Raw genomic sequence first — 15,744 nt, 5'->3', positions numbered from 1 at the left:
AAACATTTCTCTTTCTTAATGAACTCTCCTCCTCGTCTCATTACTCCGCCAATTCACAAGTCAAACCCGGAGCAGCCAATATGAAGCTCGCAGCCCGGCGTTAGGTGCGCAAACATCAACGAATCAAAGGCCCTGTTTGTGGCACAGCACACTGCGACTTTTCAGCAAGAGAAATAGGCCTTAAAATAGGAAATGTCACACTAGCTTGTAAGGGGCTAGCAGAGCCGTTTCTTGAAAAGAGGGCAAGAGCGAGTCAAAATCGTCTCTTTAAATGACTTCGATCTCTCGTGCGATGAATCACAGAGAGTTGCAAATCCTTTTTAGCTAATTGCTACCAGCTCGTGAGATTCTCCCCCCATGTTCAATATCAATTTTCAGGGCCAAAGGAGAAGTGCATCTCCCTGGAGTCCTCCAGCTACTCTGATAAAACTGCACAACAGCACTTAGCGAGTTCAGCTGGGGGAAGAAGAGAGCGTGGCCGTCTTATTCACAGCTGCTAGCGGTAATGAAGGAGAAAAAATCAGACAATCGAAGAGAGGCAGCGAGCATCCTGGTGCCACGAGCTCCGTGACCTTCTGAGGGGAGAGACGTCTGCGTTTACTGCACTGATTTCAGCCAGAAATGCAATACTGCCTCCACACACACAGCTCTGTATGACGTCCGCACGGTTTCTAATTATGAAATGGAGACTATCTGCTGATGAGCCACATTCAAAGTTGGTGTAAAATAGCTCATATAGTCTAAAGTAGATATACAGTGACTCTATGTAAACACTGTTAAGCCACACTAAATAATAGCATCCTCAAACCGAGTCTCTAGTACTTCTTACAGAATTAACAGAGCAAATGTGTTTTTCCCTCTATGTCTTTTAATCAGCTAGTGATTTTGTTTTGTCCATCTGTCAGTAAGCAGGTTCACAACCACACTGTCACGTTGTTGTTGTTGTTGTTTTGCCATTGCTTTATAGTTTAAAAGCTAATAATCTTCTTGATGTGTTTTGCTTGAGTAGAGTGTTTTTGAAATACTATTTTAAGTGTGGCTAGCAGTCTGAACATGTTATAAGGCCGCTGTGTATATTGCCAAGTTGCTACGAACTATTAAAACACAGTAAACAAAGTAAGTAGAGTTCGGCTAATGAACTTTGTTTCAACTTTGTTTATTAATTTTGCTATTCTTAAAAGCATTGTCTATATGCTTATAGATACTAAATACCTAACTAAATAGCATCCTCAAAACATATTGTACTAGTGCTTCTTACAGAACTAACTTAATTTAAAATCTTTATTTAAAATACAAGCTAAATTGTTTGGAATTGCATTATCGACTGCAATGACATTAAGACAAGTTTAAGGTGTTCAAATGTTTTTTAAGGCCACTGTGTCAATCGGCAAGTTACTGCAACCCTTTAAAACACAGTAAACATGGTAAGTAGATTTAGACTGATGGACTTTGTTTCAACTTTGTTTATTGCTTTTCTTATTAATAAATGTAATTAATTTTTGAGGTCATGTATTTTCCACATACAGGGCCATTAAGTGATTTATCAGGACTTTACCATCTCACCGCGTCATGCTTCATAGTGCAACTTTATTTTATTTTATTATTATTTTATTTTATTTTTTTTTATTTTTTTATTTTTTTTTTATTATTATTTTTTTTATTTTATGCCCTTTGTGTTTAGAGTCAATGTGTTTACTGGTGCAGCTCTAGAGGTCTTTACCCTTGAACACGCATAAGTCAAACTGAAGTGCAGGAGTCAGTGGCTGACAGAAGCTCCCCTGACACTCGCTGCTCAGGCTTCGGCCTCTGAAATTAAACAGACACCTTTGCTTTTACAGCAATCATTGAAAAGTGTGAAGTAAATAGGCTCCGGTCAATAATAATTTCAGTACTTCACCCCTTCCTCCCAACACACACACTTACACACACGAACTCTACTGTGATTTTAGGGCTTGTTCTGCCCTCAGTCCTCGATCCTCTTCACACTGCACTTCAGCTTTATTCCTATCAACATCAACATAATCCACGTTAATGAGTTCAGCTAGTGGACTGTGACTTTATGACATAAAAAAATATATATACTGTATATATATTTCTCAACAGCTGCCAGTACTTGAAAACAGTGATTGCTAGACATTAGGTGATGAAGAGCAACTCTCATGTTGAAGTTGTAAGCTTTTGAAGAAAAAAACGTCCTTTGCTTTGTGTAACAATGGCGTCTGGGAACAATTTACAACCTGATTATTAATTCATTCACAGCCAATATAGCCATTATTGACATCTTTCCACGACCCATGAAGGTAAATGGACATCAGCTTAAAATGACAAAAATAAATAAATAAAAAATATAAAATAAACACACACACAGACACATATTGATATTTTTAACTGGTTTTGTTCAAAATTTAGAAAAAAAATGAAGGTTAATGTGACATGCAACAAGTACATTTGTTTCAGACAAACAAACAACACTGTTTACGAATGTGCTGTCATTTTTTTCAGACATGCTTTTTTTTTTTACTTTAGTTTTAACTTTTTGTGTACAGGTTTTTCTACACTGGTAGGGATTTAAACCTGAATACACACCAACTCATGGGGACTTGTGTCATGGTGGGGACCTAAATGGGTACAAAAGCTTATAAATCATACAGAATGAGTTTTTTTGAGATTGTAAAAATGCAGAAAGTTTTCCGTGAGGGGTAGGTTTAGGGGTAGAGTTGGTGTAGGGCAATAGCAAATACAGTTTGTGCAGTATTAAAACCATTACGCCTATGGAATGTCCCTTCAAGGATAGTAAACCAGATGTGTGTGTGTGTGTGTGTGTGTGTGTGTGTGTGTGTATGTGTGTGTGTGACCCATAAGGACAGTAAAGCCAGCGGATGTAGAAGCGCTCGGGGTGTGTTGAGTGGATTTGAGGCGAGGTCATCATCAGGAATATGGCTCTGATGTCTGCTGGCTCACATGGCTCTGTGTACACAGGACAGGAGACTGCCATCTTGCAAACTAATCTGCCCCCCCTCCAAAGTGATAATTGCTTCCACAATACTGGCAAATAAATCACTGCTAATAATACATGAGGAAAGCCCTGCAGTGCTTCGGACAAGCCATACTTCCCCAGCTGACAGAAATATGTAATGTTTTACCAATGTTCCCAATAACATTATTTCTGAATGTTCTTCGAATGTCTAAAAGATCCAGTTGTTTAAAAAATTTAATAAAATTTTTCTTGGTTTTGCACATGTTAGAGAAGACATCAAGGGAACATTTCATTTTATCGTTTTGCAAATATTATGGGCAGTGTTGTGGGTAACGCATTACAAGTAGCATGACTTTTTCAAGTAACTAGTAAAGTAACGCATTACTTTTGATTTCACAAGAAAATATCTGAGTTACTTTTTTCAAATAAGTGACAGCAGTAACTTTGTTTTCTCATGCATTGACTGACAGCTCTGCTGTGCTCATGTTGAGAGAATCAGGAGTGAGTGCAGATGTGTTGTGTGCGCTGTGTGAACATGATGTTAGACTAGATCTAGACTCAATGTCAACATACATTTACTCATCAACTCAGAATATGATGAATATGTTTTTTTTTTATAACTTTTTATATTAAAAACAAACATGCAAGCGCAGGCCAGATGAGAAAAGATGAAACGCAAAAGTAATGTAACATTAATTTTCATAAAAGTAACTAAGTAACACAATTAGTTACTTTTTTTTAGGGAATAACACAATATTGTAATGCATTACTTTTAAAAGTAACTTTCCCCAACAATGATTATGGGAACGTTGCTTTTGAATGTTTTCTAAGGGTATGTTTGCAAAACAACAACATACTAAAAACTTAAATATTTTCCTTTGCGTTTTTGGAAAGTTTCACGTACAGACTGCAACTTTGTCCTGTTCACACGGATCCACGAAAAGGGCTAAATATGCTTTATTAGTCATGCCAGACCAGTAGTTGGCGATGCCACTTTGTAAAGAAACACACGCATATCTGTGAACACATAAAATGGAGGCACATGACGTCGTTTGTTCTTTCAGTTCCCCAAAATGTCGTTGTGCAAATGAACAACAAAACACATGAAAACATATTTAGTTGAAAACGGTGTTGTGTAAAAGCCCCCTACATTTCCTATTAACATTATTTCTGAATGACCTCTGAATGTCCAAAAAGCAAATGTTTTAAAACCGTTTTTTATTGGTTATGCAAACGTTAGAGAAGACATTAAGGAAACATTCCATTTGATCATTTTGAAAACCTTATGGAAGTGTTACATTTTAATGTTCTGAAACAAGTACTAAGCAGAAACATTTAAACGTCCAAATGAAATATTTCAGAATGAAACTTCCAAAAGCAATGTATATTTTTTTTGTGCTAATGCATTGAGATGACTTTGCACAAATGTTACTGGAAGAAAGTTTGTCCAGAACCATGCCGGAAACGTTTCCTGTTAGCTGGGTTTTTAAGCATTATCTGACTTTTTCCCAACACATCGACCAGTCGTTCTGCATTCGTGTTGGCGTACAATGTTGCACGCACATGTGAAACTACAAGCGGTCTGTTAACCTCTTTCCTTCCACTCCCTGGAAGCGCTTGCACAAAAGGCCCCGTGCTTCAAACGGTAAGCTTAGCTTTATGATTATGCCAGGAAAGCGGGGCTCTTCTTGGATTGGACCCGTTGTGGCCCTTCTGGCCTGCTCCTCGCCCCCCTCTCCGCTCTCTAATCTGATTTTTACCAGCCATCTTTGATCTAGCAGGGCCAAACCAGTAGGGTCTGCAAGTGCAGATGGAGAAAATTTAGAGATTAGCTGCTTTCCCTTACAGCTTTAGTGGCTAATACCTGATTAAGGGCCCAATCAAGCAATTGTCTCATGGCTGGCTATCAGAGGGCCGCTGGCTCGAGAGGAGGGAGTGGATGAAGGTTGATTCGGTAATGGATACTCACTTTATCCTGGTCCACTAAGAAGATTAGGCCTCGGGTGTCACATTAGCCCTGATCTCAGGCCTGAGCTGGACCCTCAAAGCTTCTGGACATGGTGCTGCTTCGAGCTTTTGAGTAAACAGACAGCTTGAATTGCGAGACCCCATGTTGTGGCATGAATAATGTGCAGCATTACAAAGTAGCTGAAGATCTGCGAGCGTGGTGCGAAAGACCCCTACCCTCTTTTTTTTAAAGAGGCCTGATGATATTATCTGAAGCGAACCATCTGGTTTCAGTCAGAGGAGCAACCTGTGTAGATGGCAGGACCAAACAAACCCCAGAGCGATCCCAGCAGTCACGCTTCCTCTTTGGATTCTCACCAACAATGACCAGTGTCCGTGAAATTGTGCGGTTAGTGTTAGTGCACCTATACGTTTGTTTCTTGTTTATATCCTGCTTTCTGAATCAGAGTTCACTACTGTTCAAAAGTTTGCAGTCAGTTGGATTTTTTAGAAATGCATACCATTATTCAGCAAAGATGCATTAGCTGTGACAGACATTTATAATGTATATTGTAAATATACAAAAATATTGTGCAGCACAACTGTTTTCAACACTGATAATAATCAGAAATATTTCTCGAGCAGCAGATCAGCATATTATACTGATTTCTGAAGATCATGTGACACTGAAGACTGGAGGAATGATGCTGAAAATACAGCTGCACATCACAGGAATACATTACAGTTTAACAGATATTCACACAGAAATTATTTTAAATTATAATAATATTTCACAATTTTTACAGTATTTTTGATTAAATACATGCAGACTTGGTGATCAGAAGACTCTTTTTTCTTATTTTTTTCAAAAACATTAAACAGTCTGACCCACCCCAAACTTTTGAACCAGTGTTCTTTGTACAACCAATAATTTCTCAGTAAAAAAAATAAATCAATAAAATTAATTTGACATCCAGTCATTCCCCATCTCCAGGGCCTCTCAAGCGTTCCACCCAACTAGACATTAATCCACAACCAGAAAATCCGGAAAGTGGGCTCTCTACATATTCCTGTCATTTTCAAGTAGAGGTGAGTGACTGCCAAAAGACTGAAGCAGAACAGTGGCGAGAACAAAATGTCACCAATTAAGAGCCTCAAATATGCGGCTAACGCTGATAAACTACCACAGAAAAAGGCGCTTTGGCCAGAGACTTTCCTGACGAGCAATTTGCCCTGAGTGGGGAATGAATTTGCTTCAATGACATCTGTTTATGTCGCCTTGTTAGGGAGACTCATTTGGAGCTCTTGGAAAGCCCATTAATGTATGAATATCATGGGAAGCTGGCACTCGATATAGCGCAGCGCTGCTTTGAGAGTCATTAAAAATGCTTTCAAAGACAGTCGTAAGCAGGCCTGTCAAATATCGCAGACTTTTTAATGCAGAAAATGAGAACGACGAGCAATACGAGCGATTCCCCGGCACCTGGGCAGCTCGCGTTCAGAGTTTGCAGTCTAGAGGGAGGATTTTCCTGAAGAGCATCGAGTTTCCTCCGTGTTTTATCTCTTTTACCGTGTGCCGGTGGGATGCGGGAACAGGACCTCTCACCAATTACCTCCAGTGCCTCTTTGTTCTTATTTCTCATCCTCGTGAAGTAGTCTGATTATGCAGGGCCTTTAAACACAAATATAAATACGCTGACATTATGGTGATTACTACCTTAGGCTGCTCTGTTTTGTTCTGAAGATGTAAACTCCGGCCCTGATGAGATTCTCCTCTCATTACCCGACACCTTTATCTTGTTAGTAAAAGCAGCCACTTTGTGCTGTAAAACCACTGAATCAGTCCTTTCTGTCCAATTAATTAGTGAGGAGGAAACAATCTTGTTGCTTAACCGCTTGAATTTTACACTTTAAAGCGGCCTGGAGTTGTGTGCGCCGGTTTAAGAGAGGTAGATGACGAAAGAGAGCAATCAACTTGATTAAAAAGTTATTTTCATTCATGGAAGAGCTTTGCTGAGTTTGACTCAGGAGGAAATGCACTGATGCACTGAAATGAATTGAAGTGGATTGAATGAAGTAGATAAAGTTTTAAGTGAACTTCAGTGAAGTTTCTTTATGAACTCTGGCCAAGCACCAAATGTGAGGAAACTCAGCTTTGATGAGTATATGAAAGTGTTACTCGCCAGTTGGTCGGTAACTTTTTTATAAATTCTAACAACACCTGAGAATGTGATACAGTTATCGCGATTATCAAATCTCAAAGACTGTGCTGTAATTATATAAATATGTAATATGATACGCGGCGTGTTTCAGCGTGAAGTGGTGAGATCTTTTCACGGTTCACAGTAAATGCTGCTCCACACAAACTCCGTCTCTGCACTCTCTCAGAGTTTGAGGTGTTTATACTTACTTATACTCATACTTATTTATACTTAAGTCATTTCTCGTCCTCCATAGGTGTGACGTTCGGTTTAAAAACAATAGGTGTGGTGAAATATAAGTTTTAGAGCCTGCATACAGTGACTCAGAGACAAAGCCCTGTTCTGAAGAACAGCCATAGTGTGCCAGAACGCCCACCACACACCAGCTGATTGGTGGAGAGGAGACAGAGTGATGAAGCCAATCAGCAGATATGGGGATCCTCCTGGAGCAAATCTGCTCAAGCCACACCTGAACAGTTTGTGAATTTGCACATAAAAATAATTCATTGGAAATGTCAGTGATGGGAAAGTCCGCAGTGTGAGGTGTGTGATCAGCATTGGGGAAAGGCGCTGCACAGAGATGTTGTCGTGGTCGTGGCCCTGCAGGAGCTGGAGTAAGTGTGCTCAGTGTTTTCCTCTGGGACGGCTGAGTTTGCACCTCTGTTCTCGTCCGGTCAGCTAATGAGAGAGGCCTGCAGTTCTGCCCCTCAAGCCCTCCGCAAGCGATCGATCCCTGTGTCAGAGGCCGTGCGTTTGGCCTGCTAAGCCACCCACTCCCCTGTGAGCCAAATTAGCGGCCTGACGCACCGGGGCCCCAGTGCTGGCCCCAGCTGACCCTCTCCCGCAGGAACACACAGGAACTTAACGAAGAGTTCACATCCACAACACTGAATACAGAGCCTGATCATCAATGAATGTTAAAACACACACACTCTCTCTCTCTATAATCAGATTCTGAGAAAAACTAAAACTACTACAACACTAGCTGGTTTACGAGGAAACATTTCTCATTTTATTTAGTTTAACTAAACTACGTTAAACTGAAATATTTAAAAAGGAATAATAATAATAATAATAATGATGACACAATTAAATTACTAAAACTTTAACTAAATAAAAAAAAACAACAACAACATTAATAAAAACAATAATAGTCAATAATATTTTATTTAATTTTATTTTAGTCTAATGATGCTAAAATAAAATAAAATAAAATTACTGATATACTGATATAGAGTACAATATGAACAGCTTTATTTCAGCTAGTTACCAAAGCAGCATTTTTCATGCAGAGAATATTTAATTTTATGGGATTTACTGTAAACACATTCAGTTTTATGTTGTTATTTTCCAGCAAGCTGTATTTATGTAATTATGTATCCATATATATTATATCTGTAAATGTTATTGAAAACTAAAAACATAATGACATATTTAATTAAATAATATAATGGCATAATTTATTAAATATAGTGATTTAATGTTTCCTTTAATATAATTAAAAATATATATTTATTTCTGACATAGAAAAAAAGCTATTTATTTCCCTCTTTCCTTTGAAAAAAAACAGTGCAAATAGAAAAATTATTATATCTTCCACTGAAAATATTATACAGTATATATATATAGTTTTTACATGCTGCCTGTAGAACTGAATGATTAAACAGCTCTATTATTAAAGGCATCTGTAAATATAAATGCATTTTATCTTGCTGAAAATATCAGAAAGATATCTGAATGTATTCTGTCAGACAATTCCAGCGGACAAGCCATTATTCTCCAGTGCCTTCTTGAGCCTGGGATTGTTGGAGATTGTTATTCAGCCCCAGCAGACAGTGTACAAAGAGAAGATTAGACAATTTATTTTGCCATTTATTATTCAGAGGTAATGAATCCTTCTCTGTAAAATTGAGATCTGCATTTAGCTGTCAGCATCATTTTGGGTAAGAGATGAGTGACATTTGCTCGGGGTGTTTGTTTGGTCGCTCGTCTCAGACGTTTGAGTGACTGATAGATTATTCCCCTCCTAGATGATGTTGTGAAATATTCAAATCATCATTTCATCTGCGGGGCCAAATGCTAGGCCCACAGAAATGGATTTATTGTTTGCATATTACGAGGCCTTTGGTGGCCCCTGCTTTCACAGGACAGTCCTGAGAGCGGCTCTGAAACTGTCAATCAGGATTGCTATGTGTTTTAAGACACACATGATTTCATGTCAATTAATACTAATCCTAACACAACCACATGAGAGTTTGCTGACAATTATGAGTCAAAAGTAAAGAAATGTAGTGTGTGTGTGTGTGTGTGTGTGTGTGTGTGTGTGTGCGTGTGTACACGTGTGTGTGTGTGCGCGTATGTGTGTGTGTGCGCGCGTATGTGTGTATGTGTGTGTGTGTGTGTGTGTGTGTGTGTGCGACTGCCAACTGGCATCGACACGCTTCAAATGCACACGGGAAACATGTTTGGAATATTTGAATTTTAAATTTCGTGTCATGGGCCAATGCAAAAAAAAACACAAAAACCAGACTAATTCACCTGTTCTGCCAAGATCTCTCTGCCACAGCGAAAATCTTCAATTTAGTCGGTAAACCTGGGTTACTATTAGAAATGACAGCTGAACTTGATGAAATTGTACGATCAATTGGAAAACAAAACTGCAATCAGGCCAACATGATTTCCTGGTGCTCAGACCATGCTAATTCAGCTTCCAAACACGGGTAAATGTATTTAAACAGCATAATGGCATATTACCATGCTGTCATCCTTTTTCACTGTTTGCGTCCCCATTAATCTCAAACTTCTATTTGCATGTAAATGTGGTCATATTTTATATCATCAAAATACATGAGGCTCCGCTGCATAGTTGCATACGCGCCTGTGTGTGCCCCAGAGAGAAAAAAAAGAGAAATAGCGAGCCAAAGAGACAGTGGGAAAGTAATACATTGAACTCTGATGTGCAATTACTGACATTTATGGGGAATTTCAAAGGGCTCGGTCCTGGCTGGGCTCGGAAAATGAAGAAATCAACAGGGAATGATATCAATACGGCAGCAGTTGGAGGCAGAGAGTTAGTAGCAGGTGTTAAAGGGTCACATAATGATTAATAGTGCGAGAGCTGGGGTTTCTCACCCACAAGCGCCGCGACCTGAACCTGCAGGCTCAATAACGGAAGGGCTGTTCCAGGCTCCTGTCCTCGCGCTCCCTGTTGGTGTAGAAAGCAGAGATTGCTGATTCCCACTTTTACAACTTGAGAGGCCAAATCCAGAGGGACTCCGTCACGTTGCTGGGGTCTGTTCAAGTGAGAGAAAACGGCGAGAGGGGAATTTGAGGAAAAAAGAGGGGAGGCAAACGCAGCAGTGACGGAGGCTTAATTGGTCGGTCATCACTATTTCATATGCAGTTTATCCTTCATAATGCCTGGATACACCAGTAAGTAAAGCACATTCATTTTACATCATGTTGATGTATTCCCATTCTGAATTAACTTGCAATTAAATATGTCTATTTTTATTAAAAGTATAGTTTACCGAAAAAATTCAAATTTATATGTACTCTACTAGTCAAAAGTTTGGAATAATTTTGGAATAAATAGTTTGGAATTAAAAAAAATAATTATATATATATATATATATTTTTAATTATGATACACTAACATTCAAAAGTTTGATAAGATTTAAACATCAACAACAATAGAAACTGGCGTTATTAGAAAAAAAAAAATTTCTTCAAAATCTCTTTTCATGTTCCACATAAAAATATATTAATATACCAGTCGAAAGTTTGGAATAATTTCCCAAAAATCTGGACTTTTTCATGTTTTGAAAGAAAACTCTTCTGCTTACCGTCATATTATGAAATATTATTGAAATCAATTTTTTTTTCTATTTAATATGTTTAAAATTAATTTTAATATATGCTGTCCTTTAAATTATATTTAAATATAAACATTTTCATATATTCTATTTTAATAGATTTTTGTAACATGTATGCATGTCTCTACTGTCACTTTTGATCAATCGAATGCATCCATACAGAATAAAAACATTAATTTATCATGACCATAAATGCCATATTTAGAGTTTGCCAATCAAATATGGCTGAGATTTGTTTAGTCGTTTTCTCACATAAAGTGACATTGCATGTGACACGGCAGACAAGCTTCTTCTGTCATTATTTTTTGAGACTTCTTGAAGCTTGTTATTGCTTGGAAAGGTGCTGCATGAATATTCCTTTGTGCTTCAACAGAAAATAATAACACGTGAGTGTGATTCTCCTATTCCGTACGACTGCTGTTGTGTTGCTGACGGGAAACGAGTCATATTTCGTTCAGTATGCATCGTGATTCCTTTCATATAAAAACAAGAGAGGCGAGTTGATCAGAAATCCTCTGACTCGGTCCGATTGGTTTGGAGAACACGAGGCCGACGTCACGGGGACCGGCGCGGCGCTTTAGCTGCACTGATACGATCAGGTGGAGGAGAGCGAGAGCGAGTCAGAGAGCGCTCTATAATAAGAGAGCATATAATGAAGTGAATGGCAGCCCAACAGCTCTGACGCCGCTCTCCCTCTGTGCTCGGGCCCTTATTAACAGAGTCAGAGCCCGCCATCATTATCCAGTAAAAAGCCTGATGATTGGCCGCTCGGTGGCAGGCCCCTGGTGGCTGTCTTTGTCAGCGATACGCCCGCTGCGTAGGAGGAAGAGAGAGAATAGAGCTTCTCTCTTTCTGTCAAAACTAGCTTGGCCAAATGTTATCATTTTAAATGCCATGAAAGCAGAGGGAGCACAGGCCTAGGGGGTTTACACATCCCCATATGCTAGTGACAGTGATACAAGTGTAATTCTAGACTATTAGAGTGACACAGAGGATCATTTCTGCCCCAGAACATGAGACAGCTGAGGGGCTTATGTGGGACAGGCTGTCACGCTGTAAAAATTTAAGAAATTCTTTAACCTGCCCTGCTTGCCTGATACCTCGGCCCTCCCCACCCACCTTGAATATTTTATGGACCAAAATTATTTATTAACTTGAGACAGGTAGAGCTGCTCCAGGACTGCGGGGTGAGACCGACGGGGTGCTTCATCTATCAGAAAAGAGCTCGGAGAGGCTGGGAAGCTCATTTGTAACTGGCGGCTAATGACAGAGCTTCGTCCACAGGTTACCGGGCGGAGCGGGCCGCTTACACATATTAGAATGCATCCCAATATCAGACACCATTACTATATTTAACAGGACCCTGGGTGGATGCTTTCCACTCCACCTCACCATGACTGTCATAGTAATCTGATATGACAAATTCACATACAGTGGATTAGCGAGCGCCCCAGAAAGCCAAAGCGCTTAATATTTGTTGATGTCGCTTTTATCTGGCGGCTCTGTGTCCTGGGTCCACCGTTACCTTGGCGATGAGGATATAACCGATATTCCGAGGAGATGGGCGCTCCTGGAAATTCCGGGGGCCGCTGTCGCCGCGATCTTTGATGTTCCCGAACTCTTGATATCAGGCTATGAAAAACGCTTAGCTCGATTTAAGCCTCTCACAAAAAAGGGCTAACAACTGTAATTAAATCATTAAATTCTTGTCTACGCTTCACAGAGCATAGAGAAAATTAACTTCCCACCAACCTCATTTTCTACTTGAACATGAAATAATGATTTTTTTGCTCACATAATTACAAAGCTAACATCTGATAGAGTCAGCATCCAGGGGGGATTATCACATGCATGAGTATTAGACCTCATTACCAGCTTGACTGCAAAATTATTACATCTTGTAATTGGATGGTGAGATTTATATACAGATTGGCCGGGTTTCTGTAAGATTGTAATTACAGGCTTCATTGGTTCGCTACTTATCGGAACTTCACAGAGAAAACAACTGCTAGAATGAAATGAGCATTTCATTAACCTATAGCCTTATCATGGGAAAACCTGTGTAACGCTCATGTATGCATTAACATAAATAGGATCGTTCATTTCTCCGGCAGATAGGGCCGAGCCTCGTTTTTGGCGAGCCAGCCGGGAGGGGTCGCAGGGGGGCCCCACGGTCATCTCATTTGCCTTTCCTAATCCATGTAGATGGAGAGAGAAAACAGTAAATTAGTTGTCTATTTCACCAGGATGAACTCAATACATCTACTACTTAAAGACTAACCGGCTGTGAAAGCGCCAGAGCTTCGGCCGCGGTGTCTCCTCTGATGTTCTTTTCGCTGTTAACAAAATCTCTGGCCTTGTTCCCTGCCCGAATACAACGGCAGCTGGAGATTGGATGCTCACATAAATAACCCCCTTACACAATGACACTGCAGGATCGATCCAGATTTGATGGGTACTCACACAAAGACAAGGGGGAGGGGAGCGCCAGAGCGTGAGGAGGAGGAGGAGAAGGAGCGGGGGCCGCTGGGGCTTGTGGGGCTAAAATAAAATTGTTCAATTACTGAGCTAACACTATTTTTCTTACTTTAACAAGAGATTTCACGGTCCACTCTGCGAGTCGCCGGCCCAGCTGAGTATCTCTAATGCTGGCTTTACCCAGCTCCAATCAGCTGGGCCCTTGAAATGGACTTGCTATTGGACCTCATTGTTTGGATGGCTTTTTTCAGCTGGGATCAATGCCGCCTTTACGTGGAGCTGATACAAAACCGAGGGATGCAACCTGCCATCCCCTCGGGCCAGAGCCCCGGATGCTCCGCCTGAGAGTGTTCAGCCCTGAGCGAAAGTGACACGACGCTGGATGGAGGAACGAACTCTGCCAGGCCATCCCTGCCAGACCCCTCCATGCCCTCCCGCTCTGTAACCTTGTACGCGGAAAGCGGCTTCATAGATGCTGACAGTTCAATGAGGCACGCTGACTTAGTCCAGTGCATCCCTTTGTGCCTGAAGGTGAATGAGTAATCTAGAGTTGAAAGAAATCTGTGTGTTTGCTTAATGCACCTCATAAGATGTGGAGCCTCACTGATTATTAGATGCTTGATCGTAACAGTTCGTGGTTCACCAGGAGATAATGCTCCAGATCTAACAACACTGATAACTACAAACCTGATCATGTGAAAACATACTAATATGAGGCCAGTGTGAAACTGCTTTTGACTTTGCTTTTATTTAATATCAAAATGAGCAAAAAAGGAAAAACATATCTGATCTAAAGATGGATGACTATGATAAGCAGAGGATAAATCAAGACAAACGGATGATTAGTGAGAGCTAAAACAGGATTTAGTTCATTGAAGCAGATTTGGAACATATCTAATGTCAAAGATAAACTTAAAAGTGCAACTCTACTTTCAATTCTGTCCCAAGATATCATGAAATCAAAGTCTGCATACACACAAATCTATCATTTGGACAAACCTTCTTTAAAATTAAATTAACAGATCTGCACGCTCTGTATCACGTTGTGGGTGCGCATCTGCGTGTGTGTTCTGTGTGTTTGAATAAATATCTTAAGGGGAAATTTTGCACATTCACTAAAATGAATAGATTATGCAAGTGTAAAAGCTAAATGTTCTCTGTAAAACCTCCATTCAAATGCAGAATTATGTAATCATTTTTAAACATAATTTTCATGAAGCTTTCAACAGAAGTTGACACACAAAAAAAAGCTGGCCTAGTTCTGCTCACACACTTCAGTGGTATTGTGGAGGTGTTGGTTTGGATTAAGTGAGGTGCTTGAGATTTAAACGCAGGCCACCTGATGTCTTTTATCAGCCTGCAATCTGTGGTGAGAGGAGGCCTCCATTTAACAAACCATTACAACTGAAAGAGCCATAAAAGACTAATGCACATATGATTCCACACACATTCACTGTACCATTGCTGATGTTTAACACATCCTTCATAAAAATCAAGATAATGGTTTTTTAAAACCATGCAGTACTTGATATTTTCAATTTGCATTGCACATTAGATTTTGAGTACATACATATAAAGCTGAATTGAAAACAACAACAACAAAAAAGCATCATGCAGTGATTATTCCTACAGACACGCATGAGCCCAGCCGTAATTAGCTCACAAGCCGAGATGCAAACAGTCCATGCAGCCAAGATTGTGGATCAAGGGCCTGTTAAATCAGTGCACTTGCAGCGTCTCTCCCAAAAACCCAGAGCATAAAATATCACAAAGATGGTTGGTGCTGAAAGTCGGTGCTAAAGCTCCATTTGACAACTGCTGACTCAAACGTGGCTCTGGTCATCTTTGAGTCCAGAGGGGATTTACTCAGTAACCATGGTTGGGAGAGATGTCCTGGTTCCCTTTAATAGCATTAAGGGTTCAAACCGTTAGGGCTGTAATCTAGAGAGAGAAGAGACTCCAGCGCATGCCTTTGATCTCATTGCTTTTGGCTGTTTAAAGTTGACAGTTTAGTTGAATGCCATTCCCTGCTTTCGTTTTGCTACACGAGTTTCACAGTGTTGTAAGAATTGCCCTACACCTGTACTTAAAGAATGTACATTGACATGCTTGAGAAACGCATTGATTTTTGAGTTCTATGAAATCCAAACACAAACAGGAGTCTGCGCTGCAAGATCTGTCTCATGAAGCTTGCATGCAGATAACAGAAATGGTCTGAAAGAAAATAAATACTGTTTTTTTTTTTTTTTTTTTTTTTTTCCCTTTT

This window comes from Sinocyclocheilus grahami, unplaced genomic scaffold (assembly GCF_001515645.1).
Source record: "Sinocyclocheilus grahami isolate Dianchi unplaced genomic scaffold, SAMN03320097.WGS_v1.1 scaffold654.1, whole genome shotgun sequence".
Taxonomy (NCBI): Eukaryota; Metazoa; Chordata; class Actinopteri; order Cypriniformes; family Cyprinidae; genus Sinocyclocheilus; species Sinocyclocheilus grahami.
Note: the sequence above shows the minus strand (reverse complement) of the source record.